Consider the following 10,289-nt stretch of genomic DNA (forward strand, 5'->3'; position numbering starts at 1 on the left):
CCGCCCGACACGTGACTCTAGTAAGAACCACCTCTCCGGATGTGTAATAGGAAGCACGTGCCGGGGCCTGGGCCCTCGATTCCCAGAACCCTGTATTCACGGTGGGCGTGGTCAGACAGAAAGCACGGGCTTGGTACGGTGTGTGCGCCACAAACTCCGGAAGTGCTGGGTCTGCTGGTCGCAGTGAGGCAATGTACGGAACCGACGGCAGTGACGAAGACTATCTCCCCGACTCGTCAGAGTTGAGCAGCTCGGATGATAGTGGAGGGGAGGAGACGTCTTTTCACGGCAGGAAGGTTCTGGAAGTGTCCGGGGCTTGCTCCGCGGAGGCCGAACCAAGTCTCCATCCGGCCCGCGCAGTGTCGGTCCAGGTACTTACCCGAAAAGCAGATGGTTCGATTGCATGTAACAAGAAAAATTTCTGCCTGTGGTGCGAGAGGACATTCTCAAAAATTGCGAGACATGTTCAAGCTGTCCACCACAATGAGCATGAGGTTGCAAGGGCACTCAGCTTTCCGAAGCGCTCCAGGGAAAGGACAGTGCAGCTAGACCTGATTCGCACCCGGGGAAACTTTGCCCATAATGTCGGGGTTCTCCGCGAGGGCAGCGGAGTCCTCCTACCGTGCAAGCAGCCGAAAGAAGCAACGGCTCCCCAAGATTTCATGCACTGTGTAAAATGTAAAGGGCTATTCTCCAGGAAGCACCTGTGGCGCCATGTGAAGAGGTGCCCGCTCCGCAAAAGTGTCAGCCCCAAACCTGGAAGAACCAGGGTGCAGGGTCTCTTCACTTACGCCACACCGCTCCCGAAAGATGTTGGCACTGGCCTCTGGAAGTTGCTGAGCGAAATGAATTATGATGATGTGGTACCGGTAATCAAAGGGGACCGCTGGATTATGCAGTTCGGTCAGCACCTCTATAACCGTCTGGGGTCTGATGTCAGCAAGCATGATTACATCCGTCAGAAGCTCAGAGAGGTGGGGCGGCTTCTGCTGAAGGCGATGAAGGTCACACCGTTGCGGTGTATGGAAGATTTCATTTGCCCACAGAATTTCCTGCAAGTGGTGCATGCTGTGAGGAGCCTGGCCGGTTACGATGACCGCACCAATACATATAAAATACCCTCGTTGGCTCTGAAGGTGGGACACAGCTTGCAGAAGATTTCAGCTATGGTGGAGTGTCAGGCACTGATGGAGGGCAGTGCCCTGACAGAGGAGCGTGCCCGAAACTTTCGGAAAATTTATGAGGCGAGGTGGAGCGAGCTAATCTCCACTGCTGCCCTGAAGACACTTCGAGAGATAAAATGGAATGCACCGCTGCTTCTGCCCTTCACTGATGATGTTAAGCGCTTGAACCTGTACCTCCTTGACCGTCAGCGAGAGTACATCGATGAGTTGTCCGCCCACCCTTCCAAACAGCAGTGGTCCATGTTGGCCAAAGTTACCCTCACGCAGCTGATTCTCTTCAACCGCAGGAGAGAAGGTGAGGTTTCCAAGATGCTGCTCTCCTCCTTCGATTTACGGCACACAGCTGATTTGCAGGGTGATGTGGCCCAGGCCCTGTCAGTGCTGGAGAAGGCACTCTGTCGTCACTTCTCCCGTATTGAGATTCCTGGGAAAAGAGGCAGGAAAGTCCCTGTCCTGCTATCCCCAAGCATGCAGAAAGCGATGGAGCTCCTCATAGAGAAGCGGACAGAATGTGGTGTGACCCCACACAATATCTACATGTTTGCTAGGCCAACAGCCATGTCCCATTATAGGGGATCCGACTGCATACGTCTCTACGCCCGGGAGTGTGGGGCCAAGCACCCCGAAGCATTATCTTCCACCCGCCTACGGAAGCATGTGGCTACACTTTCCAGAGTCCTCAACCTGAGTGATACAGAGATGGATCAGCTTGCTGATTTCCTTGGACATGATATTCGGGTGCACCGGCATTATTACCGCCTCCCGGAGGGTACCCTTCAACTGGCCAAGTTGAGCAAGCTGTTTCTGGCTCTCGAGCAAGGGAGAATGGCTGAATTCCGGGGCCACAATCTGGAAGAGATCTCCATTGATCCAAACGGTAGGTATCACTTGACAGTGTGGCTCCAGGGACTGACTGTCTAAGTGGGCTGGTGTGATCGGTTTCCCTGTCCTTCTCTATCCACAGAGCCGATCCAGGTGGTGAGCGATGACTCTGGGGATGAGCCAGAGAGTCAGGATACTGAGGTTCCCATGGGGCACATGGGAAAAGAAGCTGGCAGCGTGGTGTCGGCGGTGGATGGAGGTGCAGCTAAAGGTGGGTGTGACTGTCCATTCCATTTGAGATGCGTCCATGACTGGTGGTGGCGTTGCGTGGTGACTGACCTTTCTTCTCCCGCACAGGTGACAGAAGGGGTACCAAGCGCAATCCGTGGACCCCAGCAGAAGTGAAAGCTGTTGAACGTCGCATGATTCGGTTCATTCGCTCATTCAAGGTGCCGGGCAAGAATGACTGTGATGCGTGCCTAAGGGCAGAACGACAAGCGCTGAAGGCTCGGAACTGGCTCTCGGTTAAGTTTTACATTAAGAACCGAATTACTGCTGAAATGAGAAAGAACCTTTCCTGAATAAAATGTATCTGCTGCTGAATACACGTTTCCTCTATCTCTAATTAAACCCGAAAATAAATCAGTTATGTGGGGTGTCCTCATTAGGCCGGTATTCCTGAATAGGTCCCAATGAGGAAGGTTCCAGACATATGTCCCGATGAGGATAGAAAAACAAGTATGTGTGTGTGTGTGTGTGTGTGTGTGTGTGTGTGTATGTGTGTGGTAGTGTGCGTATATTTGTGTGTGCGGGCAGTGGCGTCAGTCTGTTTTTAGGTTTGGGGGAGAGATCTTTAGCTCTCGCTGTACCAACCCCTCCCGTGTTCTGTCACCATGTCACCCCCGTGTTCTGTCACGTATAACCCCCCCGTGTTCTGTCACTGTCACCCCCTCCCGTGTTCTGTCACTGTGTCACACCCCCGTGTTCTGTCACCGTGTCACCCCCACCGTGTTCTGTCACCGTGTCACACCCACCGTGTTCTGTCACTGTGTCACACCCCCCGTGTCAGTGGCGTAACTAGAAATTTTTCTCCCCCAAGCCAAAAAATTCTTCGGCGCCCCCCCCCCCCCCTTCATGCTCCATAATTGGGAGCAAGAAAGGGATAAATATGCGCACGCCGAAGGCGCGCGCGCCAAAAAAGGGGCGTGGTTTCGTTGGTATGGGCGTGGTTTCGTATAAAGGGCGTGGCATTGCAGGAAAAGACTACCTTATACCCCAGTTTTGCAACCAGCACGCCCATACGTTGGCCACCACAGGAAAGAAAAATAATCCTGATTCATGCCCCTTACATTATTTGTCATTTTTCCTCCTTATAGTAATGCCCAGTATACATTATGCCACATACTGCAATGGCCCTTAGACATTATGCCGCACACAATAATGCACATGACACAATATGCACACACTGTAATGCCCCCGACACATTATGCCACACACCGTAATGCCTGTGACACATTATGCCACACACCGTAATGCCTGTGACACATTATGACAGGAATCGCAATGCCCGTTATACATTATGCTACACACTGCAATGCCCGATACATTATAGCACATACAATGTCTGTGACACATTATGACACACACCGCAATGTCCGTGATACATTATGCCACACACTGCAATGCCCGATACATTATAGCACATACAATGCCTGTGACACATTATGCCACACACTGCAATGACCTTGAGACATTATACCACAATGCCCGTGATATAGTATACCATACACCGTAATGCCTGTGACACATACCGCAATGCCCTGCCCGTTATACCCTATGCCACACACCGCAATGCCCGTTATGTATTATGCCACACTGCAATGACCCTGAGACATTATACCACATACCACAATGCCCGTGATATAGTATACCACACACCGTAATGCCTGACACATTATGACACACACCGCAATGTCCGTGATACATTATGCCACACACTGCAATGACCCTGAGACATTATACCACATATCACAATGCCCGCGATATAGTATACCATACACCGTAATGCCTGTGACGCATTATGACACACACCGCAATGTCCGTGATACATTATGCCACACACCGTAATGCCCATTACACATTAAGTCCTACAGTAAGGCTTCTAATTACTTTTAAATTACCTGCTCGTTGTCAGGGGTTTCATGCACTTGGTGTCATGCTCGTTGCCAGGGGTTTCATGCTCTTGGTTCCATGCACGGTGCCAGGGGTTTTCATGCTCAGGGTGTCATGCTCGTTGCCAGGGGTTTCATGCACTGGGTGTCATGCTCGTTGCCAGGTGTTTCATGCACTGGGTGTCATGCTCGTTGCCAGGTGTTTCATGCACTGGGTGTCATGCTCGTTGCCAGGTGTTTCATGCACTGGGTGTCATGCTCGTTGCTAGGAGGTAGTCCTTGTTGCTAGGGCTGTGCTCCCAGTGCCACATATGTCCCCAGTGCCAGATATTCCCCCACGGTGCCAGGTACTCACATGCCCCAGTGCCAAATATAGCCCCCCCCCATGTGCCAGGTACACATATACCCCCCCAGTGCCACATATGCCCCCAGTGCCAGATATTCCCCCCCAGTGCCACATATGCCCCCAGTGCCAGATATGCCCCCAGTGCCATATATTCCCCCCAGTGCCAAATATGCCCCCAGTGCCATATATGCCCCCAAGTGCTAGATATTCCCCCCGTGCCACATATGCCCCCAGTGCCACATATGCCCCCAGTGCCACATATGCCCCCAGTGCCATATATTCCCCCCCAGTGCCAAATATGCCCCCAGTGCCATATATGCCCCCAGTGCCAGATATTCCCCCCCAAGTGCCAGATATTCCCCCCGTGCCATATATGCCCCCAGTGCCAGATATTCCCCCCCAGTGCCATTTATGCCCCCAGTGCCAGATATTCCCCCCCAGTGCCAGATATTCCTGCCAGATATTCCCCCCCCAGTGCCAGATATTCCCCCCCCCAGTGCCATATATGCCCCAGTGCCAGATATTCCCCCCAATACCATATATGCCCCAGTGCCAGATATCCCCCTTCCAGTGCCATATATGCGCCCCCCCCCCCCCCCCCCCGCTTTTTGGAGGGACACGGAGGGCACAGCTCGCCTCTCCTGTGTCCCTCCTGCTGCATCATCTCCGGCGGCCGCGGGTCTAATAGGGGGAAGTGCCGGTTCGTGAGCCAATTAGAGCTCACGGACGGCACTTCCCCCTATTAGACCCGCGGCTGCCGGAGATGATGCAGGAGGGACACAGGGAGGCGCGCTGTGCCCGCCGTGACCGTGTCCCTCCAACAAGCGGCGGAGGGAAGGAGACTGCAGACTGACATGCGGACGCTCGTCCGCATGTCAGTCTGCTGTAAATCAGTGGCGCCCCCGCAGCCCCTCGCCCCCAAGCCACCGCAAGGACTGCGGGGGCAGTAGTTACGCCACTGCCCCGTGTTCTGTCACTGTCACCCCCCTCCCCGTGTTCTGTCACCATGTCACACCCTCCGTGTTCTGTCACCGTGTCCCCCCCGTGTTCTGTCACCGTGTCACCCCCACCGTGTTCTGTCACCGTGTCACACACCCCGTGTTCTGTCACCGTGTCACCCCCACCGTGTTCTGTCACCGTGTCACCCCCACCGTGTTCTGTCACCGTGTCACACACCCCGTGTTCTGTCACCGTGTCACACCCACCGTGTTCTGTCACCGTGTCACACACCCAGTGTTCTGTCACCGTGTCACCCCCACCGTGTTCTGTCACCGTGTCACACACCCCGTGTTCTGTCACTGTCACCCCCCTACCCGTGTTCTGTCACTGTGTCACACCTTTCCCCAGGGGCCATAAGACACTGGATAATTTGCTTGCTGCACAATAATTATCCTAAATAAAATGTTAATGTGTAAAAGGGGGCTCTATCTGCTGTAATGTGTAAAAGGGGCTCTACCTTCCATACTGTGTAAAAGGGGCTCTATCTGGTGTAATGAGTGTAAGTGGCGCTGTGTGGCGCAATTTGAATAATGGAGACTATTGTGCAGCCTAATATGAATCTGTATTATTTTTTGCCCACACCCCTTCCACATGAAGCACGTCCCTATATTTTTGGCAAGTGGAGGGAGCTGCTATTTTGTATGTGGCCCTCGGATACTGACAGGAAATGTCAAGTGGCCCCTAAGCTGAAATAATTGCCCACCCCTGCTCTAAGGGGTACTCTGTGTACAACCTCCATTTGTGCCACCTGTGGCCCCTTGGGACTTGAACCTTATGCTGTATTTCCTCTAATCTTCCTGTTTTGAACCACTGGAGGAGGTAGACCTCAAATACCTTTCTTGGAAGATGGTCCTTTTATTGGCCTTAGCCTCAGCTCAGTGAGTCTCGGAGTTAAATGGGTGTTGTCTTGCAGACCATCATCCCTAATTTTTCAGGACAATAGGGCGGATCTTAGTACTCATTCATCCTTCCTTCCTAAGGTGGTCTCTGCCTTTCATATAAACCAGCCTATTGTGGTTCCTGCTTTTCTGGATGATTCTTCGACCCTGGATGTGGTGTGGATTGTACTGTGCAGTTGTGCAAGTCTAATGCCCTTTTCATTTTTTAGGATGCACCTCATAGAGTGTGGCCAGCTATGAAGCAGACAACTAGGTTAGGTGGAGTAGGTCGACTATTCGACAGGCTTATCTATTTAAGGCTCTACAATCGCCTGTCTCAATTTCAGCACACTCCACGTGTTCTGTGGGTACGTCCTGGGCCGCTAGCTGTGGAGCTTCTGCAACACAGCTTTGTAGGGCAGCAACTTGGTCTAGTATACATACGTTTGTTAGTTTCTATAAGTTTGATACATTTGTGGTCTCAGCTTCTAGCTTTGGCAGATTGGTTTCGCAGGTTCCTCAGCGCTCTCCCGCCCAGGAGGGAAACTTTGAGATATCCTCAGTGTCTTCAGCCTCCATTGTCCCCTAGTGAATGACAGAGAAAATGGTATTTTGGTACTTACCGATAAATCCGTTTCTCTGGATTCCACAGGGGACACTGGATGCCCGTACAGCACTGTTACCCTGCCTTAGTCGTTCAAGTTTTACATTGCTGTTGTTATATGTCTGTGTTCTCTTTTTTTGTTTCCAGTTCCTTTACTCTCTCCTTCTATTCCATCTCCTCTCGGCCCAGTTTCTTAAACTAGATGCTGATGGGGCATAGAGGAGGAGAAGCTAACACAAATGCCAGCTACCGATAAGCCACCGTCTATACCCTAGTGTCTTCAGTCTCCAGTGTGCCCTGTGTAATCCAGCGAAACGGATTTATCGGTACCAAAATCCCATTTTTACTACAAGACAAAGCTGGTAGTGCTAGGCATTCCTCAGGATGCCAGCGCTGCTGTTCCATCAACTCCCCGGTGCCGCGACACCAGTAAGCCATGTGGTGAATCCATCGGGGTGCCTGGGAGCATAGCTAGCATGGCTCTCTAGCGGACCCCGGACTGCAGCCTGAGCACGTGCGGTCAGGTAAGGTGGGTACCCACTGGCAACTACATCTACTGCTTTTCAACAGAGGTTACAGGGTGAAAGAACCTTCCCACTAAATCCATTAGGAGTGCTGTGCCATCCTCACAGTCTACGCAGCTTTCAAATTCCGAGGTGTTAACTGGGGAGGCAGATGCCTCTCTCACTAAATCCCTCTCATAGGAGGAAGAGTGTCAGTCTACATTGGACATACCTGCTCTAGTGAGGGCAGTCAAATCCATCCTTCAAATAGAAGAGGAGGAGCCTGCTCCTAAACCAAAAGTCCCACTTTTTAACAACCAGGTTGTTAAGACTGAATTTCCTCAGATCAGCTTACTGAACTCATGCATGAAGCATGGAATACCCCTGGTAAAAAATGTCAGCTACCAAAGCACCTGGCTTCTTTTTACACTATAACAGCTGCTGATTGTGCTAAGTGGGACGTTGCCCCGTCTGTGGATTCCCATGTGGCACGTTTGATTAAAACCTCTATTTTACCTATCCCTACAGCATCTTCCCTAAAGGAGACTATGGATAGGAAGATTGAAGCCTGTCTCAAATCTGCCTATTCTCTTACAGGAGCTATTACTTGACCGGCTATGGTCGCTGCCTGCGTGGCTAAGGCCATTAAGTGCTGGGCAGAGGCTCTGGAGGAAATCCTTCCCTATGTTATCCGGGAATAGCTGTCCAACATCACACATATCAGAGAAGCATTTTCTTACTTGGGTGAAGCAGCTTTGGATACTGGTCTCCTGGCTTACAAGGCATCTGCTACCTTGGTGGTAACCAGCCGCATCATGTGGCTACCCTTATGGAAAGCTGACACAGAATCCAAGAGGGCTCTGGAATCACTGCCTTACATTGGGGAAATCATGTTTTGCGCAGAATTGGACAAAATTGTAGCAACTCTGACAGCCTTCAAAATTGCTTTCCTGCCTTCGGCATCTACTTCGAGGTCTCTGACATCTTCCTTTTGATCCTTTTGGCCACAAGGAATGGCTAAAGGCCAGTCCTTCACTCAGCAGTCGGCTTCCACAAAAACCTCTAAGCCCAGGGCCAAGCAGGCCTGGGCTACCAGACGTCCAACTCCCAAGTCTGAACATAACCCTTAGCCTTACAGGGTGGGCCTCCTCCTGGGAAATCCCAGGGTGAGAGGCCGGCTTCTTCATTTCCCACAGTCTTGGCATGAGAACACCACAGATACCTGGGTGCAAGAAGTGGTCTCTCAAGGGTACACTCTCATGGTCCAGAGATACCCCCCCTCAGCAGTTCTTTTACACAGGCCACCCATCAGAAGCCTTGGACCTCTAGAATGCCATTCAGTCCCTGCTGCACTTGTGGGTAGTAACCCTGTTCCCTTCTTCACAGCGAGGGATGGGTTTTTACTCTACCCTGTTCTTGGTCCAGAAACCCAGCGGGTCTCATCTGCCTATCCTCAATGTCAAATCCCTAACAAGTTTATCAGAGTGCCCAGGTTTCCTTTGGAAACCCTTTACTCTGTTGTCCTAGCTATGGAGCCTGAGGACTTTATTGTATCTTTGGACATTCAGGATGCTTACCTACATGTGCCTATAGCACCCTCTCATCAGTGATTCTAGAGGCACGCAAAGCATAAGCCTCGATAAGTGACAGTTTACGGGGCTAATTGGATAGTTCCAGGGGAATCTTTTAGCTGCGGTGTCTCACCGCACTAATAGGATACCACCCAAAATTACTAAATAAAATGTATTAACCAATTTTTCTGGACAGCCAATGTCCATTTTCCAGTGTTTAGGAGCAAATGGTCAATTGTCATTTTCTCCCACACATTATTAGATTTGGATGTCTAGACAGATAATCTTAAGGTGTATGGCCATCTTTAGAAACTGAGTGGTTGGTACTCTATCTCTCAACACTTTAGATCTCTCCCAGATTTGCTAAATCACCCCCTGACACATTTTAAAAGATCCACAGAAGGTGCTGTATATCAGTTGTGATACTAAAGAGATCTGTAAAATATGCACTATTAGAGGATCTTGAGAACTGGAGATTGGAAACACTGATATACTGTAGAGCAGTGTTTCCCAACTCCGGTCACCAGGAAATCCTAAGAGTATGCGTTTTCCAATCAATAATGAATGCACCTGTGTTCCAGCACGGAGATATGGAAACATGCACTGTTCTGGTTTGCTGAGGACTGGAGTTGGGAAGCTCTGTTCAGTGACCCCTAGGCCACAGACTGGGCGGAGCTGGCCAGCATTCCTGAAAATAGGGCATTTAATTCCCATTTTCTGGGACTGTCGAGGCCAGGGTCTGCATCTTCTAATGCAAACTTCCTGATTACAGCTGAGCAGTTCCACCAGTCATTCTTATCGGGCTCAATAAGATGGCTGAGGGATGGTGTCTTTTTCCTACAGACACCTGCTGCATTGTTGCATTAGCATGTTCTGTGTTCATCTCTGAATCAGGCCCTCAGTTATCTGAACTCATGATTATAAATAGCACATTAATTCTCATTTACATTCCTTTTAGTGGAAAAATAAAGATTAGTTTTAATTTATATGTCACAAACTTGCGGTCTCATAATAGGATTACACAAGCACATTTTATTTATACTACTTTTTGCATTAAAAAAGCAGGGTTTTTTAATCTAGTGTGTTAGTTTTAATATTATTGTGCATATTTCCCCAATACAATATGTGAATAATGTTTATAAGTAACAATGCAAAATAGCATTGAAGAATGAGTTATACAAACATTGATCAAAAAAAGTATAACATACAGT

The sequence above is a fragment of the Pseudophryne corroboree genome, chromosome 5 (assembly GCF_028390025.1).
Source record: "Pseudophryne corroboree isolate aPseCor3 chromosome 5, aPseCor3.hap2, whole genome shotgun sequence".
Lineage (NCBI taxonomy): Eukaryota > Metazoa > Chordata > Amphibia > Anura > Myobatrachidae > Pseudophryne > Pseudophryne corroboree.